Genomic DNA, 23,929 nt, shown 5'->3' on the forward strand with positions numbered 1-23,929 from the left:
AGCTTGTAGGGAGAAGGATGAAAATACAGGTCTCTGCTAGAATGTAATGTTGAGATGCCCTACAGACGCTCAGCTGACAGGATGGACAGTTGAAAGTATGGTCTGGAGTTTAGAGAGAGGTTGGCACTGGCTAGAGAAAGGGACTCTTGGACATGGGCTGCAGTACTGAGCAGGAGACTTGTGATTTTGACAGCAGCTGTTTGGGGAAAGAGATGAACTCAGGCACTTGGACTCAGAGAACGAGATTGTCAGCCTCAAGGTATTCCACAATAAATAAGTCTAAAATGTTAATCACAACGAGGAAAGGACTAGACCCTATTAGGCAGAAAGGAAGGTTTTAAAGAAAAGAGCAGCAGATTCAAAGCCCTCAAAAAAAAGTCTATCCATGAAGAGTTGGGGTTTTGTTGTTTTGTTTATTTGGTTGGTTGGTTGGTTGGTTGGTCTTAGTTTTTCGAGACAGGGTTTCTCTGTGGAGCCTTGACTATCAGGGATTCCCTTTGTAGGCCAGGCTGGCCTCAAACTCACAGAGATCCACCTGCCGCTGCCTCCTGAGTGCTGGGATTACAGGCTTGCACCACCACATCTGGCTGTTTGGTTTTGAAAGGGTTAAAACAATAAACTATAGATTCCTAGTGAGGCCTAGTGGGTTATGAATGTCGGCAATACTTGGCTTTTCCTGATCCCTGAGTCCCAAGTAGGCTTTCTTGACAACTTTCTTTCCCATGAAAAGGTTTCTTCCAGACCATTCTGGGAGTTTTCCTAAGGTGACGACCTTAAGAATCACCTGTGTGTTTCTGTGAGCCTGAAAGAAAATTCTCTTGGAGAAAGGAGTTCAGCAGAGGAGGGGGCTGATGACCACCCTATGGAAGCTTTCAGAATGGTCTGGAAGAACCCCATAAAGGAGCCAGGTAGGTTCGGGTCTGTCTGCAAAAAAGATTAGGCTAAAGCCTCAGGCCGCGTTGGCAGGTTGAGTCCAACGTGTGCTGCTAAGAGATCACACCATGTGACAGATCTAAGGCAAGGAGTTTATTGAGAGAGTAGGGTCATGAGAGACAGACAGACAGACTGGAAGACAGAAAATGAAAGGGAGGGAGGAAGGGAAGGACGGAGGGAAGGACTGGGAGAGAGAGCTATAATGTCCAAAGGGAGTTCTAAAGGGGACATGTAATGCATAAGAAAATATGCAACTTCCGGCGACAGCGACAGTGGAAATGCACAGCACCTGGTGGAGGCAAGTGGTGACATAAGCAGCCACTAAAGGGCAGGCTGGCGGAGCACCTGATTTTCAGCACAGTGACCCTCCAGGGTAGCAGCATCAGGACCAGGGTCTAGGAAGTGAACACGATAATAACACTACCTAGACAATGACAGTGGCAAACTGGTCACAATCATGTGAGAAATTGTTAAGCCTGAAAATCGAGGTAAGAAAGACCAAATCCACAATGGTCTAATTGAAGCAAGCTTTTTAGTTTAGAGGTGCACCCCGGACTGGCCAACTGGCTATCGCACCCTAAGTTGGAATTTTGGAGAGCAGCCCCGGATGTGAGGAAGACTAGGTCTTTGTTTTGCTTTTGCTTTTGTTTTGTTTTTAAAGAATACGATTCTTTATTTAAAATTGGCAAACTCGTGTTCCTCAAAGCCCCAGACTAAGGTGTGGGTATTCTCTTCAACCTCTGCTTCCTCAGCCGCACCCCTCAGCCACAGTGAGAGGAATGGAAAATAAGAAGCCAAGAGGGCCTCTGCTAGGGAACCCTGCCCAGAGGTGTGGTAGGTACAGCCCAGCTGTGGCTGGAGTGGCAGCCAAGGGCCCCTCCCTATAAATTAAGTCCCTGCAGCCACAGCTGGAGGAGAGGCATACTTGTTAGAAAGGAGGTCAGTGCAGCACTGGGCCACAGGGCAGGCTCTCAGACTCCTAGCCAAGGAGTGGACTGAAAACACAGAGGGAGGCCAGGAAAGCAAACGCATGCTGAGGGAAGGAAGCTTTAGTCCCAGGGGAGACACTGGTCCAGTTTTGATGGTTGTGAGGAAAGGAATGTATTAGTAAGCCCAGAGATAGAGAGTCATCGGACACTGCCAGGGGTGCCAAGATAGGTTGGACACCCTCCCCCCCCCCCCCCCCCGCAGAGGGGAGCTGAGCAATCCAGGGGCACCCAGGGGATAAAACATATATATATAAACCATTAAACCATTCTCGGAGGGCAAGGGCAGATGTGGGCGGGGGCTGTGATCAGAGGATCTGGCGTGGCTGTGTGTGGGAACATCCGGTCATGCCGCCCTGAGATGCTCCACGCTTGGTGCCCATCTCTAACCCAACCACATCCTCGCCCTCTTGCAACTGGTTGTCCGAGAAGTTCCAAGGTTTCTCGTTGGATTTCTTAGGAAACCAGTTGAGATCTCCAGAGAAGAGACCGTCGTCCCTGGCTACTGCCCACCCACCCAGGATCATTAGTGTCTGCTGAACACAAGCCATGTTCTTGCCTTCCCAAAGATCCACAGTCTGGAAGATATCAGAGGTGCTGACGCCGTAGCTCTCTGCTGCCTGCAGGAACGGAGAGATCTGCTCCACCTGCTTGAAGGCTGTCGCCGAGGCCTGGATCTTCTTTACAGAGGCCTACCCCTCGGGGTATAGTGAATTAATAAGCTCACACAGCACCGTGCCATCCTTGAGCTAGTTCTGGAAGTTCTCACGCCCAGGCTGGGGCCGGCCCACATCCTTGCGGCACTGCGTGGTGATCCGCTGGATCAGGATCGGCTCCAGATCCCCCATCACACTGTTTCTCGATCTTCGGCTGTGCCTCTCGGCTCAGGCCATACAAGGGTCCCCTGTTGGCCGTGCTGAACAGCTGTGGTGACGGTGAAGAGCGTCCAAGCGATCCGGATAAGCAAGCGCACGCGCACTTCAGGGGCTGCTGTGGCGAAGACAAGGTGTTCGAATAGCTCAGGGGTATCGGGATGCCAAATGAAGAATTTGGTGGGCAAAACAGGTAGTTACAGGAACAGAACATAAGCGTGACAAGTTAGTTAATGACCTCCTGAAACAAGAAGACGATTGCCATTCCTGGAACCAGCAGTGCAGAACCGTTTGTAGTTACGATTACAAGTGGGACATAGCCCAGTCCTTGAGAAACAGAGATGACATCATAAACAGGAATGAGCATACTTTGCCTTTACCTTAAGATGCCTTTGAAGCCTAAGATGAAGGCAGGCTGGTTCTTCAAAGTGACTGTCTTTTCCACTCTGCCTAGGGAAGGAGGTGTTCAGAGCCAGTTTTTCAGGGGAGGACATCCAAACTGAGGGGTGTAACATGCCAATCTATACCTGCTGAGAGACGCAGCCAAGACTAACCCAGACTGCCAAGACGAGCTTCACCCTCGTTCCCAGGCTGCCTGCCTTCTCTCTTCTGTCCCCTCTGTGTCCCTCTTAGCTTTATTTCGATGAAGACGTGAGAGACGGGTAGAGAAAGGACACAGTGATAATGAAAGGAAACGATACATGTAAAACGCACTTTGAAAACCGAGGCGCCGCATAGGTGCCACGGAGCATTACTGTTAAACTTGGAAACGGTTTACTGAATTATCCTTTCCCTACAATGGCGAATCATTTGAGTTTTCCATCTTCCCCAAGACTGACTACTCAAAGAGGACAAATGGGGATTTAGGCTCAACAGGGGAATGCGCGGATTGAAACGTGGCAAAGCAAGATTGCAAAGAAATCAGAAAGTCACCTCTCTCAGAAGCACTCCACTGTAAAAGAAATGCTGATCGTCCAACGAGAAGCCAGTTCCCACCAAGGCCGCTTTGTTTGTTTTGTGGGTTGTTTGGGGGCAGTGATCAGGGTTAGAACCAGTCCACCTAGTAAAGAACCACGAATCACTGAAATGAAAAAAATTTGCCTCACAATTAAAAAACCAACTGGGGATCATGTGTGAAAGGGAGAAAATAACACCAACCCAATGGAAAAGCTGAAAGTCCCAGAAACTTGGCTTCCTGCTCCACCCCCAGCCCCGGTGAGCCAAAAGGGAAACAGCACAGAGCTGAACTCATTCAAAGACCCTTAAATGAGAAAGCAGGTCATCCGTCCTCTATCTGAACGTGACCCCTAGCGTTCAACTTGCAGGGCACTCAGAGAGGAAAATCTTCCTTAAAGGAAACTGTAGAGCCACGTGGTGTGACTATGTTGGATTTGATCTCGGTTCCTATCTTGCAAACAAGCAATTTAGGCCAAGGAGTGATAAGCTGACTTGGGGAACACATGGGTTGTGACAAAGCTGGAATGGAACCAGGTGGCCCAGTCTAGTTCCTGAGAACGCTTGCATTCTAGAGCTTGATTGGCACTAGATTCTTTGTGATAAGACCCACCCACAGCAGAACAGGAGATTTGGTGTTTCATTACATGGACTGGAATATAAAGTGGACACCGATACCGTGTATACACACACTACGATCTGAAGCCATGCTCATCAGTAACTAAACTTTAAACTGCTCATCTTCCGTACATGTGTGTATTTGTGAGTGTGTGTGTGTGTGTGTGTGTGTGTCTGTGTGTGTGTGTGTGGTTGTAGTGTGTGCAGAGACCAGCCTCGGGTGCCATTCCTCAGGAGTTTTCCCCTTTATTTTTAATATCTTTAAAGGTTGATGTTTTGTTTGTTGGTTTGAGACAGGGTTTCTCGGTGTAGCCATGGCTGTTCTGGAACTCTGTAGACCAAGCTGGCCTCAAACTCACAGAGATCCATCTGCCTCTGCCTCCTGAGTGCTGGGATGAAAGGCAGGTGCCACCACTACCCAACTAAAGTTTGAGTTGTTTATTCAATGTAATTGTTTTACGTATATGAGTTTGTGCACCGCATGTGCTTGGTGCCCGCAGAGTTTTTAAAAAAAACAAAAACTAAAAAACCAGCATGCAATCCCTTGGGACTGGAGGTACCAATGGCTGCGAGCCACCATGTGGGTCCTGGGAACTGAACCCGGTTCTAGTAGGGGGACAATAAGTATACTTAACTGCCAAGTCACCTCTCCAGCCTTCACCCCTTAGTTTTATATGAAGTCTCTTCCCCAACCTGCAGCTCACTGAGTAGGATAGGGTGGGAGGCAGAGGCCAGCTCTCCCTTCCCCAGTGCTGGGATTTAAAAAAAAAAATGTATGCGACCACACCCAGCTTTTTATGTGAGTCCTGAGAGTTGAGTTCAGGTCATTGAACTTGCAAGGCAAGCACTGGCCTGACGGAGCTCTCTCCTCAGCCTCGTGTTAGGAACTGTTGAAGATTTAGACCCTTTCCATATTTTTCCCATTACACACCACACATCCCAGTGACAAATTATGCCATTTCTTCTCGGCCCAAGGTTTATAATGATCTTCAAGGGAAAGAAATGATAGCATATATCTGGAACACTCGGTGAGAATGGAAATCGGATGGGCAGAGTCTCCTGAGAGCTCCAGTTCCAGACGCTTGTGTTCGCAGCTGTTAACATTCCATCCATTTCCTGTCCTTCTGCTCCCAGCCTGCTGAGCGATGCCAAAGGACAGCGTGTCCCCAAGGCGTGCTGACGATCCTACCAACCCAGATGGTGGGACTCAGCTAGCTCTTAACATCCAGGGATATTTGGGTCGCTCCCTGACAGAGTCCTGCCAAAAGCCTGTCCACACTCCCTCGTCCTCAGCCTCTCCTCCACTGCTCAGCCTCCTGGCCACAGAATGATCTAACCCAGAGATCACTGACAAAACTTGAGGTCGTTCAACACGACCTAGCAATGTCCCCTTTTCTTTATCTATCCATCTCGTACTCCTTTCCAAAGGCAGAAATATTCTTTTCTTTTTCAAGGTCTTTTCTTTACCTTTGAGAATTCTTCCCAGATACTGTCTCCTCCATTTCTGTCTTCTTTCCCCCTCTTTCTCAGCTTCTCTTGCCTAGAAAAACACCTTAGTTTCCCTTAAACTTAGAAAAGAACCTTTTAGCCAGTTCCTCAAACTAAACCCATCTCTGCCTTTTGTACATTGGACATTTGTTTGGTGAGCCATATTCCCCAAGTCTTTAATCTGTGCTTCTTGCAGTTTTGTCCCAATGGTCTCTTGATATCACATGTTCAGAAAATTAAAATAATCCAAATTTCATCCACCGTGGTCAGAGAAGCTGCCTCTTGCAGTGGCTTTGGCGGCCATCAATGCAGTGTCATGACTGGTCAACTCGGTGAGAAAGAGACCGACTGCTCAGCTCTAAATCGGACGTCTTTACTAACACTACCCCCGCCCTTCAAGGAACATGGTGGAAGAGGGGGTGGAAAGAATGTAAAAAGGAGAATGGAGTGATGTGAGCTCTCAGCTACTGCTCCAGCGCCAGCCAGCCTGCTACCATGCCCCTGCTGTGACACTCATGAGATGATCCATCTCTAAGCAAGCTTTTCTAAGCTGCTTTGGTCATGGCATCTCTTCACAGCAATCGAACAGTAACAAAGACACTGGTGTTCTCTCCCTCAAACAAGATTATTCTTCACACATAACGTTCCACTAGACTGTGGGGGGAGGACTAGGATCCAAACCTCTCCCAGCCCCTCATAAAAGAACAAAAACATAAGATCTGCCTTTCAGAAGACTGACGTCTGGGGGATTTGCTTTACTTGGGGCCAAACCTGAGTTCTCAGCAGCAAAGGCAATTATTTTTCTTAATTACCATTGCTTTGCATCTTGTTATGTGAGCCGACATTGTCCTAATTTAGCTGATGGCTCCCCACGATCACTTTAGATTTATTTAGTGGCTAATTTACTTAACATCGCTTTTGCTACTAACATTAATCAGAGGTCCAAAAACTCTTAATAAGCTCAATATTTTATGGAGAGTGCTACTCAGAGGAATGCTCTGTAGAAATGATGACAAAGCACAGAGTCTGTAGTTTTCAGAACCAGTAGGTTACCGACTGATGAATTAAGAAGTCTTGACCTTCTTTCTATTTCACTGCAGGCTTCTTGTGGCACACGCAGAGCATTGGCGTCACTAGTTTCTACTGGAAATTTCTCACTAACCCACCAGTCACGGATGGGAGCATATCTATTGTCTTATAAATAATGAGTAACGAGCACGTAGCATTTAATAGTTGAAATAATCTCATTCACCACGGCTTCTCCTGCTGTTTCTCTTGAAATGGAACTTTTATTTGCATGTTTTTACCCTTCTTGACTTTTGATGTCAGTGGGGGGCGGGGAGGGAAATTGGCAATAATGTGTTTTGGGGCTCTCTTTACATTCACCAATTAGAGATGACCTCAAACTTCAGGACTCGTCCTTGTATAATTTGAAACCAAAGACCGAAGGGACAAATATAGAGGCATGCAGGAGAAAATAGGAAGAATACTTAAAATGCGAATATACATCCCCGTCTGCTATAATTACATATGCATTTGCCTTCTGCCCTCATTTCTCAGTATCTAAAAAGTGCCCTTCCAAAGCGAGGCCAGGGAACAACGTTTGTTGAATGAATAAGTGATAGCAGCGATGGAGTGAAGGATGCAATGGATAGAATAGAATACTTCAGTTGGTCAGTTGCTTTAATTATTCTTCTATTTCCTGTGATAAGATACTTGATAGAAACAACTTTAAGAGCGAGAGCTTTGTTTTGTCTCATCACTTCGGAGACGTCTCCATCCATGGTTGCATGGAAAGCCTGGAATTGGGGGTGGCCCCACCTTTTGAGTAGAAAGATGACAGAAGGCTGGAACCAGGGGCCAGGGGCGGGTATAACCTTTAAAGGGCCACCCTTGGTGACCCACTGCCTGCATCCAGGCCCCACATCCTACAGGGCTGTTGTCTTTCAAACGATGTGACAAGCTGGGAGCCACCGTTGAAGACGTGAGCTTGTGGGCGACCTCAGATTCAAACTCTAACAGCAGTCAGCATGTGCCACTGGGAACACTGGGGCCTTCCATTCCCCCCAGGTGGGGGAAGAGGTATGGAAGCACGGGATTAAAGGGAGCAGTAAAGAAAGTCTACCTCTAGGAGTGGGAGGAAGGAGACTAAGCCAAGCTTACGTGCTCTAGTCTGAATGGTCCATGGGATCCAGAAGGATTTCCATCGCTGGTGCTGGGCCAAGAAGAAAAATGGGAGAAGCAAGGCAGCGGACAGAGTGACAGAGCAGTCAGAAGCACCGCCCTCACCCCCAAAGCATGCTCTACCTGTTTGAAAGGGCTCCTGAGGACTCAGTGAAACGGTGTGGTGGAAAGACAAGACTTCCAAGCCTTCAAGGCATTATGTTCGCACAGTAGGTCCCAGGAAAGCCAATCTCAGCCTTGGAAAAGTGGGTAAGTGGCCAGGATACTTTAAAGATTTGCATTGAAATCTACTCCTCAACTGAATGCCTCAATTGTCACTCACAAGGTTATTTTTAATTCACTAGTATTGAATTTTGTATATTGATGCAAAATAAGTTTAATTCTAGATACAGTGGTAAAGAACTCAAATGTAAGATTATTCTTCACAGACATTATATATACATTTCTACTCTAATATGAGGTATTGTGCCCATATAACTCAATTATAATACAAGGTTTACTTCTAGTACTTTGAACGTGCTATTGCAGGCTGTTTAGGATAAATAAGTTGTACAGGTTAATTGTTAGTTAATCAAATCGTGGGCATGCCAATTACTAGTCTACTTTTATCACAAGAATATACATCTTAGATGTGGAAGATAGATATGATTCTATAGAAAGATCAGGTAGGATAGTTAGACAAGGTCTTCAAAAACCTCAGAGACATGCAGAATATGGCATTTAAAATATTTTTATTATTTTAAAGATTCACCGACAATGAGACAGGTTAACTCCTGGCAACGCCCAGCCTACCTCAAAGAGGATGCTGAGCATCGAAGAACCTCCTTCTGGAGATGGCTTCAAATGTGGCAAACAAGTCATTAGGCAAAATGTCCTCATTTCTACCACAGACAGAATTCTGCCTATAATAGGGCAAGCTTGGATGCAGGTAGAGTTGACAGCCAAACTCTGCCAGGAAAGAGTAAACAAGTCCTCAATAGTCCTTGATTCACAAAAACATCTGTCAGATATATTGGACCAGAAGGCTGGAAAAGATGCTCTAACATTATAGAGTTTTGAGTGACTATTCAGGTAGCAAACTGTCTCTGTCATCTTCTCATTTGGGAAGTTGCTAACTTGCACTCCCTGTATACTCAGGTAATCAATTTTATTCCTCCTCAAGTCTTTGATGGAGTTGAAGACCAGGTAGCTCAGTTTTACAATGAAGCTTAGTTGTTTAGGGGTTAAGATGTTTTCCGGTCTAGATAGATGTTTTAAGTTGATAATGACAAGATGTGATGGAGATTGACTTACATTCGGAATTTTAGATGCACCAAGATAGAAAAGATGTTTTCTTCAAGGCTGTCAAATACAAATAGCCAAAACACTAAGAATGTAACATTTATATATTTCCTGATTGTGTCATGGTTCTTCTTGCTATAGGTAGTTTATTGTATATATGTGTAATTATATAAATATATGTGTAAAAATAAAAAATGTTTAATTAATTTTAAAAAATTGGGCTGAGAGTCTCAGGTGCCCTGTTATACAGTTCCATGTTTCTCTAATGTTACCACATAGAATGCATTCTTAAAAGCATTTTTATTATTATTAATTTGTATTTAATTATGTGTGTGTGTGTGTGTGTGTGTGTGTGTGTGAGTGTGAGTGTATGTGTGTGAGAGAGAGAAACAGAGTGTATGTGTGCATGTGTGCTATCAGGCACATCTGTGGAGGGCAGAGAAAACTCACAGGAGTTGGTTCTCCATTTCCATCATGTGGGGCTCAGGGCTGGCGCTCATGGGGCCAGGAATAGCAACAAACATCCCTTACACATGGAACCATCTTGCCATTCCTAGAACGTACAGAGTATTTCTTTCTTTTTCTGCTTTCAAAATTATTTGCATGTGTATGTCTGCTTTGCCCACATGTATGTGTACACACCATGAACACACAGTGCCTGCGGAGGCCAGAAAACAATGTCGCATGTGGAGTTAGAGATGGCTGTGAGATGTAGGCGTTGGCAACAAAACCCAAACCCTCTCCGCAAAAGCAGCAGATGTTCTCGGAGCTACATCATCTCTCCAGTCCCTGCAATGCTTTTTTTTTTTTTTTAATTTAACAGCAAGACTTCATGGACCATGAGGAGCCTGGGAGCCCTAAGGTTACAAGGTTTAACTTCATCACTGTTCTATTGCTGTGAAGAGACCTTGGCAACTCTTATAAAACACACACACACACACACACACACACACACACACACACACACATTTAACTGGGACTTGTTTACAGTTCCAGAAATTTAGTGCATTACGGTCATGGCAGGGATCAAGCAAGCACCCAGGAAGACATGGTGCTGAGAGGTAGCTAAAAGTTCTACATCCAGATTGGCAGGGAAAGGGGGGGGTGGGGAGACTTTGCCTGGTTTGAGCATTTGAAACCCCAATGCTCACTCCCAGAGACACACCTCCTCCAGCAAGGCATCACCCCCTCCAGCAAGGCCACACCTCCTAATCCTTGTCAAATAGTGCTTCTCCATGATAACCAAGCATTCAAATATATGAGCCTATGGGGCTCCACACAAGGCTTACCAGGCACACCCAGTTAGTTAGCTGCAGAGCTGGGACAGGAACTTCATCCCCTAGCGTTCTGGTCTAAGGCATCAGTTATTCCAGAGAGCCCTCCAACATGAGTTAAACCCACTAAGGTTTTGTTTCAGGCCCCTACAAGCTGAAAGGTGAGGACAAGATGACATCCCACCTTCACCTGAGAGACACTTGCAGAGGCCGTAAGTGCTACACTCCCTTGACATTGGTTTCCAGTTGCTTTGCAAGCACAAGCCAAGCTCAGCTGCTCTAGGGGGAGAATTATGAGTTTCTGTGACCTCCCTATGGAGTGCTACGTAGCGACAGTGACAAGAGGAAAGCCCCACCATGAGCCAGCCTGTACACACAGCATGGGGAAGGAGCCGGGCCCGTACTCACCTGCAAGGGACACCTATTTTCTTGGTTAGCTGCAGTGAGATAAGGTACCACTCTTCATCTGGAAGCTGAGAAGTACACTGATCCAGGCGGTGATGCTAAAGGGTTGTGGGTGGTTCCCCCTCCCCCACTCTGTCTATCTGGCTTGACATCGACTCTTTCTGATTTATAACCCTCCATGAGGGGTGAGCAATGGGCTTTTTTGTTTGTTTGTTTGTTTGTTTCAATTACAGAAAACAACTTTCAGTTGGACTAAAGAGAGAATGGGATGAATATGACAAGAAACAAGTGGTTTTGTGAAACAAACCAATGAAGACACATGCTGTCTGCTAGGTAACCTCCTTCCCCCTTCATAATGTAAATAACTGTGTTACTAAAGCAAATTTGTAGCATAAACTTTGTATCAGGAACTTACACATACATAATATATATGTGTGTATATATATATAAATATATATACACATACTTTTATGAGCCTTCAAAAACTACCCTGGACAGAGACTTCATGCTGCTTTTACAGTTCACACCACACAATTAGGCATTTAATTATGCAATAATTCTTTTCATATACTAGCTTTGAAAGTCCTTAGAAAGAAAAGGTCAAATACAAGCCTTCTTTTATACTTTCCACAAGACCTAGCACAGACTTCAGCATTGTAGACATTCAAAAAAAATATTTTTAATTTAAAGTGATGACTAAAAATGATTAAAAATAATAATACTTTAATGAACCCTAACCAAAAATATACATTAGAAGTGTTTATATGCAGCTCTGATAAATGCTTTTTGCTTCTATTATTTTCTCTGGTTTTTACTAAATAAAATTTTTATTTATTCTTTGATAATTGTATACAGGTATACTGTGTATTTTGATTATATTCACTCTCTCTGTCTCTCTGTCTCTCTCTGTCTCTCTGCCTCTCTCTCTCTCTTTCTCTCTCTCTCTCTCTCTCTCTCTCTCTCTCTCTCTCTCTCTCTCACTCTGATGTACCCCCTCACACATATACATTTCCCTTCCAACTTCAAAAAGTAATTTGCATTGGCTGATTTCAACAGGTAAAATATTAAGCCATGGGTATTAATAATAGCTGGAGAGGCAAGGCGGGCTGGGTTGATGAAGAGCTGTCAGAGCAATGTCAGAGAAGGTGAAACTACCTCCTGGTTGGGGAAAAGACTGATGGCAGAATGCAAAACGAGGCCAGAAGTGGGAAAGGGATGGAGAGGGTGGCACAGAACGTGTTTTTGTTTCTTGAAGATCCAGATTGGGGGGGGGGGGCGGAATCTAACACAGAACAGCCCACAAATGCAAGCGAGGTAACAGTGTGGTCTCACTGCAGTGGGGAGGAAGTGACTCTGCAGCGACTTCCGGGTGTCAGGTTCAGACAGTTGTGTCATTAACAAAAATGGAAACCACAGGCCTGAGAAAGAGATAAGAAAACTAGAACTCTGTGTTGAGTGTTTTGTGTTTGTGAGCCAGCGAGAAATCTAGATGGAGGTTCCTAGTGAGTTGGAAATGCGGGGTTGGACCCCTGAGAAAGGACAGAAGGTTGGGCTGGAGATGAGACTCGAGTCGGTGAGGACATGGATGGTAATGGAAGACGTGTGCGTCAGTGAGATTAGCCGAGAACAGAATGGGGAGAGTGCGGGGAGACAAATGTGACTGCAGGCAGGCTGGGGACAGAGAGCAGGAGAGGACCCAAAGTGACACCCTAAGGGCTCATGGAGACAAGAGGTTAAGATGGCGGCTAGCAGGCCAAGGTCTCCAAGAGATCAAAGGAAAGCCATGGGCCACTAATTAGGACGTCAAAGTGGTAGAAGGTGACTTCGGAGACTTGGAGAATTTGAACCGTGGTGACTTAGCTCTGCTTCATAATACATTTGCCGTAGTTTCGGACTTTCTCTTCCTTATTAATTTTCCTCTTTTTACCCCAACTTCCCTCTCTGACAGTCTCACTAATCAAGCATAGCCTAATTCACTCTTGCACATAAGTTGGTGGCTCCTGATATATAGTCTGTTAAATGGTTTTAAATTGTGCCCTTGGGTTCCTCAGACACAGCAGAAACTCTGAAGTGCCGTCTTATTTTCCATCCATTTGGCAAATATTTAAATGTGGTTTAAATTTGACTATGTTAACTGATGTTTGAAAAAGGTTAAGAGGACCAAGGAGATTTTATATCATACAGTCAATGTTCAGAGGACAGAGGAACCAGCCCCATTGCATTTGTACAAGCCTATTCTGATTGGTTGAAAGAATGACATCACCAATAGCAGGCGTACATTCAGGTTTGAATGAGTAAATTTATATGTGTGTGTGTGTGTGTGTGTGTGTGTGTGTGTGTGTGTGTGTATGTATATGTATATATGCAAAGTAAATTTATACCTACATACATACTCTAAGTAAATTTATATATATATATTCAAAGCAAAAGAATAAATAGCAAGAGATAGATTACAGATGGTATATAGATACAGACAGATGATAGATAGATGATAGATTAGAGATAGACATATAGATAGATAGATAGATAGATACATACATACATACATACATACATACATACATGATAGGTAGATAGGCAGATAGATGACAGATAACAACTGAGGAAGTCCCAGGGAAGCAGTCAGCTACAAGTCCTCACAGAGAGAGTCCTGGGCAGGGCAATGCCCTCCCATGCCCCTATAAAATTTTCAAGTAAAAGGTCAAATGGCAGCAGATAAAGATGACATCATCAAATCAAGGGGCTCACAACATGCCCCAGAAACTGAGTGGGGAAGTTTAGACAGTCAGTTGGGATTCCTCCCATAGATGACCTTCCAGTGCCTCAAGGTCCGCCTTTCCTTTTCCACTGTAGACACTTTTATGTCGTGGGGGAAACAGTAATAACATCTGTTGGAAACAGTTTACCTTCTGGCTGTTCTCAGGGACACAATGTTTTCACTCTTCGGTGGTTTTGCTCTCCTTACCACAGAGTTATGAAGGCCACCCCATTCCCTGACAAGGGACCTTGGAGGACACGTTGACACAAACACAGGTGGCCCTGAAATGTGGGTGGAGGCAGGACAACTTGACTTCTAGAGCCAGCTTTTCAGTGAACTGAAACAGGACATGACCAGTTACCAATATAGTATACGTTCCAAGGCTGACAGTAGATAAAATGGCAGCTTGGCAGGACAGCAACGTGGCAATGGAGAATGTGAACTTACTCTGGAGAAGAAGTGGCGTGAACAAATAGTTAACAAAATCCAATAATATTGTCACAGTTTAAAAACAGTATAGTTAACAAAATCCAATAATATTGTCACAGTTTAAAAACAGTATAGTGGCTGAACTGTGTCAGGCAATGCACTCTACCTACGTGTTTTGTCTTATTCCCTATAATGCCTACACCGCTATTAACAGGTAAAGTGCCTAACACCTATATATCACTTAAAAATGATTTGCCACAGCCCCACAAATTAATTATTGTTATCATCCACATAGAAAAAGTGAGGCACCAAGACCTTAGGAAGACATCCTAAGTTGAGCTTGTAAATGGAAGAGTCTGAGTTTAACCCAAAAGCAACTGGAAAAGCACACCGCTTCGCCACATCATCATGGTCACTTTCCAGGTGAAGAAAGTAGGGCACAAAAAAAGAAGCCACCACCCCAGTCACCTAGCGAATGTCAAGGAAGCATGCTAAAGCAAGACTTCAAAGGCCTTAGAAACCAGTGCACACTGGGCCAATTGTGCCTGTAACTGTGGGAAAGAGTGACCTCACTACCGAACTACACAAGAAGACAGGCTGCCCAGTGGGGTTCTGAGTCCACTAAGCCCAGGCGGCATGGGTGTGGAAAGTGATATTTAAATCACAAATTAGGATTACCAAGGTGCTTTCTGTGGAAACTGCCTTGTTGACCTTTGGATTTGACAGCTTTCCTGGCTCCTGTCTTGGGTCAAGGCTTCAGACTGGAAGCAAATAAGGGTCAGCTTTTCAGTAGCTTTCCAGAGATCCTAAATGGTCTTTCCCTATTGGGCTACAGTGTGTCTCGAGTGTATTCTGGGTCTACACTCCTTCTCCACTCTATGCTCATTGTGAAATGCTCGGTGCTGAGGCTATGAGAAGAAGTCACAGTCCCCCACATCAGGGCACAAAGGCAGCATTTGCGCCCTACTTGGAAGGTCACCGGGAGACAGATGTGTGCAGGCCGGAGGCTCACAGCCTCTCCCTGTCTCCAGCTGTTCTCTAGTCATGGCTTGCCTGGTCCTTCACTATTGTTTGGGTTGTAAATGATTCTCAGCAGCCCATGTGTTAAAGGCTTGGTCCCCCGCCCAAACAGTGAACCTCCTGGGAAGGAGTAGAACCTTTAAGAGGTGGAGCCTGGTGATAGGTTTTTTTTCATTGGGGCTTATGGTGGTTTGAATGAGAATGGTCCCCGTACGTTCATATGTTTGAGTGCTTGGCCCCCACTTGGTAGTTGGTGAACTGTTTAGGAAGAATTAGGGCATGCGGACTTTTGGAGGAGGTGTGGCCTTGTTGGAGGAGGTGTGGCTTGTTGGCGGAGGTGTGGCCTTGTTGGAAGAGGTGTGGCCTTGGAGGAGGTGTGGCCTTGTTGGAAGAGGTGTGGCCTTGGAGGAGGTGTGGCCTTGTTAGAGGAGGTGTGGCCTTGTTGGAAGAGGTGTGGCCTTGTTGGAGACCACAGATAGGAGTTTTAAGATTTCAAAACTCCAGCCCAGGTCCAGTCCCTCTCTGCCTGCAGCCTGCAGATCGATCGAGATGTAAAGCTCTCAGCTACTGGTCTAGCCCCACACCTGTCTGCTTCCTGCTCTGATGGTGCTGAATTAGCCCTCTAAAACTGTAAGCAAGCCCCCAGCTAAATGCTTTCTTTTATAAGGAGTTGTGGTATTTCTTCATACTATAGAACAGTGACAAAGACAAGATGGCACGCTTTTGATGGGGGTGTGGAAAAGAAAAAAAACACCAAATTTTTTTAAAAATAAAATTTTTTAAATGTTAAGCTTATTTTATTTTTATATGTATGAATGTTCTGCCTGCCTGAATGTATGTGCAGCACATGCATGTCTGATGCTTTTAGAGGTCAGGAGAAGGCAACGGATGGCCTGGGACTGGATCTGTGGACAGATGTGAGCCGCCATGTCAGCGGGGAGAACTGAACGCAGGTTCTATGAAGCCCCTTCCTTGCTTTCTTTGCTTTATCCTGCTGTTGCTGCTGTTTGCTTCCTTACTGGGAAACAGGCAGCCTTGGTGTGTCACACACTCTTGTCACGGTGTATGGCAGCACCACCGGCCAAAAGCAACGGGATCTGCTGATAACAGACTGGAACCTCTAAAACTCAGAGCCAATTGTAACCGTTTGCCTTTCTGAGCTCATGCATGGGGTTCCTGTCACAGTGGTGGATGGTTAACATGCCGTGCCTTGAGCTGCTTTCTGCTGCCTCCCTCCCAGAGGAAAATGGAACTAGAAGATACATGTCCCAATGTCCCTTCCTTCCGTGGGACGATAAGAGGAAGGCTCTTTTGCAGAGTGCCCAAGGCTCTTTGGTTTAGCTGAGGCTCCATTAGAACTTACAGGACAGACATCAGGGATGCTCTTGCCTGCCATCTCTCCCGTCTCATCTCCTTGCTTCCTCGCTCCTTCTTGGGATAGTTTCTAGACAATGCTTGCCCTAATATTCCAGGTCCCTGTGACAAAACAACCTGCCAAAAAGCAACCCAAGGGGAAAAGCAGTTCCTTTCATACGTGTAGGTGATAGTCCCTCAGTGTAGGTACGTCATAGGGAAGGAAAAAACAAAACAAAACAAACAAGCCCTAAATAGCTGGTCATATTACATTCATAAAGCAGAGATAAATCGATGTTTGCTCGCCCACTTGTTTACATGCTTGTTTTAGCTCGGTTTCTCTATTTACACAGTTTAGAGACCCCTGCCTAGGGAATGATGCCACCCACACTGGGCTGGCTCTTCCCACATCAACTTCCTTAACAAAACAGTCCCTCGCAGACACGCCGACTGGCCAACCTAATGCAGACAATTCCTCACTGAGACTCTCTTAACGGGTGATCCTAGACTGTGTCAAGTTGACAATGAAGTCTAGCCATCAAAGCCATGTTGAGCCACCTTTTAGAGGAACCTGTTCTCATAGGGCTTCCAGCCAGGTAGCTGGGACTGAGGGTGACCAGTGAAATACACTGAGATAACGGTGCCTTCACAGAAACATACTGCGGCTGTTCCTTCTGATGCTTCTGGATCAGAATATAACAAAACAAGGCAAATCCAGCCCCAAGGACCACTGCTGCAAAGCGATGCAGTGCCATGTAGGGATGGAATTTTGAGGAGCTCCCTAGACATGATTAATGTGCACCTGTGCAGAGGGGATGGTGAAAAGGACAGGGGGGAAAAAAGACAAACAATTGCAAGGTGCCCCGTAAAGAGTTCATTGGAGCCGCTGATATTTTGCCTTTGGTGGGGAACACATAGTCTCAACTCAGAGAGGTCTGTTGCACTTAGGAAGGTTTGGGGTGGTGGCTACCAGAAAATCTGGATTTCCTGTCCCCCAGAGGACAGCATTTAGGGGAAGAGTCGTAAGCAGATGACAGATGGTCTTGTACCAATGTCATTGGAACATGGACTTAAGCGTATTAAGTCATGAACAGAATCTTCTCCAAAACTATCTAGAGACCGTCTAGTGTCCTGTTGTCAGGTATGCCTTGTCTCCTGATGACGGTGTGAGCTTTAGGGGCTGCTTCTCTTGGGGCTTCTAGTCAGTTTAACCCTATTTAGCAAAGTTTTGAAAAAGCTTCTAGACCATTCTATATCATACAGTGTAATTAGGAGGAAATCTTCATTATCCCTTGACTGTGTCATGGCAATTAGAACCCTTTCGCCTGGATAAGACTGCAGACCACCATTACAGGATTAAAGGGATTTCTCAGAAGGATTCTGGGAGCTCCCAGGGATCCTCCAGGATCTCAGAGTAGCAAGCAGGTATTTGTGTCTTTGACATGGAGGCAGGAAGAGGAGGTGGAATTGACAGATATCAAGGTTAACTTGATATCTTGGGAAGTGGGGATTAAATTTGCAACTGGAAATAATTTATATCAAAGGTTGGAAAGACTACCAAAAGTGTGTCTGGATCATTCAAACACACAGTGAGCTGCAAGGGGCACATGGCAGAGTGCCAGGAGAAGGAAAGCAGTGGCTGTGGGGGCCACTAGAGTCACAAATAGAATGTGGCACATGGCTGCTATAGTTTAGGAGTGTGCATCTTTCCGTTGAGTGGAGAGTGAGATCTGACTCTCACACGAACTCTGATGCCCCTTTTCTGACCACGTCCCCTGGACAGGGAGGCCTGGCGGCACTCAGAGGATGGATAGCAAGTTACCAAGAAGAGACTCGATATTCTAAGACCATATATAGGGGGAGGAGGTCTCCCTCAATCACAGACATAGGGGAGGGGAGAAGGGGGGAAGTGGGAGGGAGGGAGGAATAGGAGGAAACAAGGAAAGGGCTAACAATTGAGATGTAATATGAACAAATTAATAATAATAAAAAAGTGTAATTTAAAAATAAAAATGTTTAAAATTTAATACATTTTTAAAAATATTATACATCTGAAACAGGACTATCAATGGGTCCAAACCATACACAAGCGACTATCAACCTCTGGTTCAGATTATCTGCCTTTGCATTGGCCACAGTCACATGGTGCTTTCTTCCCTTTAACCAGGAAAGGCAGGATTGCTCCCACCATCTCAAAGAATGCCTAGATAAAACATACTTTGCCAGCCAGGCAGGGTGGCACACACATGTAATCCCAGCACTCTGGGAGGCAGAGGCAGGTGGATCTTTGTGAGTTCAAGGCCAGCCTGGTCTACAAATCTGAGTCCAGGACAGCCAAGGTGAGACAGAGAAACCATGTCTCGAAAAATAAAAAGAAACAAACAACAACAGCAACAATAAAAAGAATTCAACAACAACAACAATAACATACTTTGCCTGAGAAATACCAATCTAATGTTGATAGTGATGGCATCTGTGAACAGATTCAGTGTTGTTTTCCATGTCTGACCTCACTAACTCACCGTGAGATGCGTTGGTACCCATTTTACACTAAGAAAATATTCGACGATGATACTTTTAGCCAGACAAGTAAAGGAATAAAAGGGTTCTGGGACTTTTTCAATTTTCTGTTGTTATCTGTAAGGCCAGTTTCCTTCAGCTGAGAGAAATATAGGACCCGAGAGCCGCTAACTCACAAGCATGAACACCTGGGAAGTGCCCACTGCATATATTGTAAGAAAGGGCTAGTTGTGCAAACCAGGAGAAGAATGAAGAGCCTGGGCCTTGAGTCTGTCCTCTGAGGCGATTACTGAGGTAAGAAAACTACATTCTGCCAGGTTGACATGAGTCTTGGGTATAAAAATTGTCCTCCACATCCCAGGCAACAAAAGAGGAAGCTACTGACTATATTCTGTGGCTGTTGGCTTTAGCTTTGTGTTCCTTTAAAGTCTGCCCTGTGGGGCTGGAGAGATGGCTCAGAGGTTAAGCGCACTGTCTGTTACTTCCAGAGGTCCTGAGTTCAATTCCCAGTAACTACATGGTGGCTCACCACCATCTATAATGTGATATGATGCCCTTTTCTGGCCTGCAGATGTACATGTTGGCAGAGCACTGTATACTAAATAAATAAATAAATAAATAGATCTTTAAAAAAAATAAAAGTCAGGGTGGGGGCTTGAGATAGGAGATGCCAACCTCACATGGGCCAGGTCGGAGAAGCTAACTAGATTTGCTGCCATCAGGTCACCCTTTGCTTCAGGCCAGCTTAAGCTCCAGCAGCTGGTCATCGTTAATCACACAGCGACAAGCACCAGGCTGCTTGCTCTTCTGATTCACTTTCTTTCTTCCTTTTCTTTTTCTGAGACAGGGTTTCTCTCTGTACCCTTGGCTGTCCTAGAACTCACTCTGTAGACCAGGCTGGCCTCGAACTCACAGAGATCTGCCTGCCTCTGCCTCCGGAGTGCTGGGATTAAAGGCGTGAGCCACCACCACCCGGCTTCTGAGTCACTTTTAATTCAGCAGCGATGAACAGTTGGAGGATAGCTTGCTAAAAGATTAGGGTTTGGAAGGTCCCAGCAGCCTGTTTGGCAATCTGACTCCTTTTCAAGTTTCGATCCCTGCTTAGTCAAACAGTTTGAAGGGCTCACTCCAAGGGCTTCTGATTCTCTCTCTCTCTCTCTCTCTCTCTCTCTCTCTCTCTCTCTCTCTCTCTCTCTCTCTCTCTTTCTCTTTCTCTTTCTTTTAGTTTTTCAAGACCGGGTTTCTCTGTGTAGCCTTGGCTGTCCTGGACTCACTTTGTAGACCAGACTGGCCTCGAACTCACAGCAATCCACCTGCCTCTGCCTCCGGAGTGCTGGGATTAAAGGCATGTACCACCACCGCCTGGAGCTTCCTGATTTTCAATGCATGGAGAATCTTCAAACCTCAGAGTCCACAGCACTTCTGTGGGACTTCTATGGGAAAGAAGTCCCATAGACTTCTCTATGGGAAAACTACCGTCTGAAAGTCCCACTGAAAATGCCGCGCTTCACCCTGTCCACGCTCATTTCCTCACATTGCAGTTGGTTGACGTCAGCCACAGTCCGCAGGCACCACATGAACATTCGTGAGAGTTCAGAGGCAGACTCCAGACAGCATGATGACATCTCACACTGCTCCACCCGGTCCTGCCCAGGGTAGGGACTGTCCTTTCTCCAGCCTGTGCTCTGTCCACCCAATGGCCACTTGGGAGCCTTGATGAGCAGAGCCTGGGAAAAAAAATAACATGAGCAAGAGAGCCTCATTTTTTAAAGGGCAAACAAGGTCTTAGTAAGAAGTTGAATAGCAGCTTCCAAAACCAGATAGCCTGTAAATTATAGCCCTCAATTTACTTAATAATGGTCCCAAAGCGGAAGGCCGATGGTACTAATAACTTTACAGCAAGCAGTATATTGCTTCAATTTTTTATTCTATTTCATTATTAATTATTGTGCTAATGTCTTATGCTGCCTACTTTATGAGTTAAACTTTATTATATGTATGAATGCACAGGAAAACATATATCTGTTAGATCAGGTACTAGCTATAACTTTAGGAACCCGTGGCATATCCCCACAGGTGAGGGAGACACTCTGTAGTTACTGCTGGTCCAAAATCACAGCTCTTACCTCTAAGGGAATAAGAAGGCATTTATTCTGGAGCCAAATATGAGTGATTATGGCCTAAGAACACAGATTGAGAGTATCTCAAAAGCCATCCTCCAATGGGGGAAATAGTCGCGTGATGTTTTTATAGCTGTTACAGAATAAAGCATGTTTCAAATGAGTTGGTAGAAACATCAGGCTGGTGGTTACAGATGAATAGGGAAATGTCTGTTCTGTTTCAGTGCTATCTGAGGACTTCCTTGGTTCTCAGCCTCATGGAATACAGTGAGTTGATACATCCCAAAATAGTTGGTGTCATAGTCATAAGGATGTTGGGTCAGACCCAGAGGTGACGAATATTTATCAAGGGGCGTAAGAATGACCCAAGGTAATTTGGCTCTGGATCTGTAACATCCCAACTCTCCACGATCAGAAAGCTCTAAATCAGACTTGTAGACTCTGTGTTTCTCTTCTGGGATCTTCAGCTGACGTTACCACTGCCCATGCGCAGAGAACAGAGCAAGATGAAGTAGGAGGGCAATGACGTCACGCCTCCCAGCCTCTTGCCAGGAAACTTGGCTAAAGCAAATCAGCACTGGTGGGATGTGCAGCACCTGCTGAGGGAGACGTCATGTCAGCCCTTACAGAGAGACAGTAAGGGGACCAGCAGCAAGGGTCTCAGCTCTGAGGGAAGGGGAGCCAGCCTCTGGGATCTGGAGAAACAAGAGACATTCTCTTTGATGTTTCCCATGGCGAGTAGGTCTTCAGAGACAGAGGCCTGCGCAATGGAGGCTTGCTTCCTGGTTTGGGGACTCCCCAAGCCCCTCTGTGCAGATGGCGGGTTGCCCTCGCCTGTTATCCTCATCATGGATGGGGAGAAACATGCCCATCATGCCACTTTTCTCTTCCTCCTGCCTGCAATTGGCTTCAAGTCTCAGGGGCTCTCTCCTCCCTCAGCCTGGCTCTGTGTGGTGGCGAACTCTCCAGGCAGCGACCGGCCCAGGTCCTTTATATCAGGCCTGTACCCCTTCGTCTGGATGGTTCCTTTTGAGATTTATGTTCTGTTTTTCCTTATGGGTGCATATGTGTCTCTGTTTGCTGTGTGGGTATGTACACGTGTGAGTGCACGTGAGTTCAAAAGGGTGTATCAGATGCCCTGGAGCTGTCAGAGGTCATGGTGAAGTGCCTGATGTGGGTAGTGGGAATTGAACTCTGGTCCTCTGCAAGAACAGCAAGCCCTCCTAACCACTGAGCTGTCTCCCCTGTCCTCTTGGAAGGTTCCTTTTAAAAACAGACACCCGAGGTTGTCGTTTGCCTGACCGATTGGATATTTGCTTTCCCGGTAGCCAGGTAGCCGTTTCCTTCACTTCTGCTCTCCCTGTATATTGAGAACACTAACATCAATGTTACTGTCATGGCCCCTTCCCCCAGGCCCACGACATCGCTCAGTCCCAGGGATCATTCACAGGCGACCGGAGGTCTCTCAGGCAATGGTGTGACACAAGCACTAATGTGTGCAACAGAAACAAGGCTATGCCACAACGCCAATGCAAGAAAGTGCAACAAAAGCCAATCGCTTTCGCTTTGCACGATACTTTAGCACCTGCCATGAAATGGCAAACACAATTCTCCCTCATACTTTCGTTTGGTGGCAGAAAATGCACACGTAGCCCACCCATGTGCACAATCAAGTGCTCAGCAAACCCACAGGCATCTCCTTGTACCACGTATACCACCCCCACGTGCCAACAACAGACATAATCCTGAAAAGAAGAGTGTTGAGGCCTGCCTTCTACAAGAATGAACCACACAGAAAGAATCTAATCCCCAGAGGATTATACATGCCGTAGCCATATGGATTCTCTGCCTCTTTATAGGTTCCGGATTTACACGGTTTGTCCCCAGTTGCACCCTCTAGGGATGCAGTGAGGAGCGGTGAGACCCATCAGGCCTCTTCTTCCTCACCAAGGAGCTCATTAGGTGGGGCTGGGCGGAGTTAAGTCCTGAAGAACAGTTAACGCAGGAAGTAGATTGCACTGGTGTTTTGATCCAGGTTTTGATACAGGAGACCCAGAGACAAGGATTGGGGCATCAGCAGCTCCTAGAGAAATGAAACCTGGAATTCAAGTAGAGGACAGTGAGACAGGGATGGCCAGGAAGCCCACGTGAGGGCGCACCGCCAAGCTCACCCATGGCCTTGAAGCGTAACCGAGAGCCATGGAGGGACATGGCTCAGGTCAGCCTATGCCTAGGCGTGAGAGAGCTGGACCTTCTCAGTTGCAGATGCTTCTGGGACTCTCAGCTTTCCAGCTGGCTCTGAGGATGGGCTGTCCATGCATCGGTGACCAGAACCAAAGTCCTGAGGCAGAGGGCGTCTGAGACCAGTGAGTGGCCTTCACCTGTACAGTGAGCGTCTAGAGGATGTGGGAAAGGCACAGCACAGGTGACAGGAGAAGGAAGCAAACTGAACAGAGAGGAGGCAACCCTGAGATTGGCCACATTGGAGAGGGTCTGCCACTTCTAAGCAGGATGAACAAATGTTAGAAGCCACGATCCCACAATCCCGCATTCAGAACCACATGGCGGGTAGCTAGGACCATTGGGGAGAAGATGACTACAAGAACAGAGCAGTGAAGAAGACCTATCTTGCAGAGACTCAGCCCCAAGAGGAAGGAGGGATGCGTGCTTGGCTTCTGTCATTCCCTCACTAAAGAACCAATGTAGCTGTACCAGGCTAACTGGCCATGGATGC

At 46.0% G+C, this 23,929-nt stretch overlaps 1 pseudogene across 1 annotated transcript; it reads right to left on the bottom strand.

The window, feature by feature from the left end:
• Positions 1-2,227: 2,227 nt before the first annotated feature.
• On the bottom strand, positions 2,228-3,005 carry LOC311608082 (transgelin-2-like; annotated as a pseudogene). The gene has a single exon. The product of its transcript is annotated as a transgelin-2-like (transcript).
• Positions 3,006-23,929: the final 20,924 nt, after the last annotated feature.

The sequence above is a fragment of the Acomys minous genome (genome assembly GCF_964271855.1).
Source record: "Acomys minous genome assembly, chromosome: 11".
Taxonomy (NCBI): domain Eukaryota; kingdom Metazoa; phylum Chordata; class Mammalia; order Rodentia; family Muridae; genus Acomys; species Acomys minous.